Source organism: Penaeus monodon, chromosome 22, assembly GCF_015228065.2.
Source record: "Penaeus monodon isolate SGIC_2016 chromosome 22, NSTDA_Pmon_1, whole genome shotgun sequence".
NCBI lineage: Eukaryota > Metazoa > Arthropoda > Malacostraca > Decapoda > Penaeidae > Penaeus > Penaeus monodon.
Window position 1 is genome coordinate 3,538,071 of NC_051407.1, and position 444 is coordinate 3,538,514.

Below are 444 nucleotides of genomic sequence, written 5' to 3' on the forward strand. Positions count from 1 at the left end.
CACCCAAAGGTTTGGCAAAGTTACTGCACTGCTGTCTATCCTCGCCAGTTCAGCTTTTTGGCATTATATTTTGAACCACTTTTGTTATTGGGAAAAGGATTTTTTTTAATATAATGTGTTGCTCTCTCTGTTCGGGTCGTCGGCTTAACCATAGCTTTTGTTCAGTCCTGTCAAGACCTGTTCATTTGTTTACCCCTTTTTTATTATCACTTTGATATGTTTAATAAAAGTTGAAGAGATACTATTGGTGCAACCTGTCAGCAAGATAAACAGAAGCAGGGAAGATGAGTATTTATATAATATTTTCATAAAACCATAAGAAATATATATCACTTAGTAACAAAGGCTTGCAAACGGTGGTTATAACGACACAGAGTTTATTGTTGAATGGCTTGGAAAAAAAGTACAGGGACTTTAAAAATGGTAAAGTATATGACAAAAAAG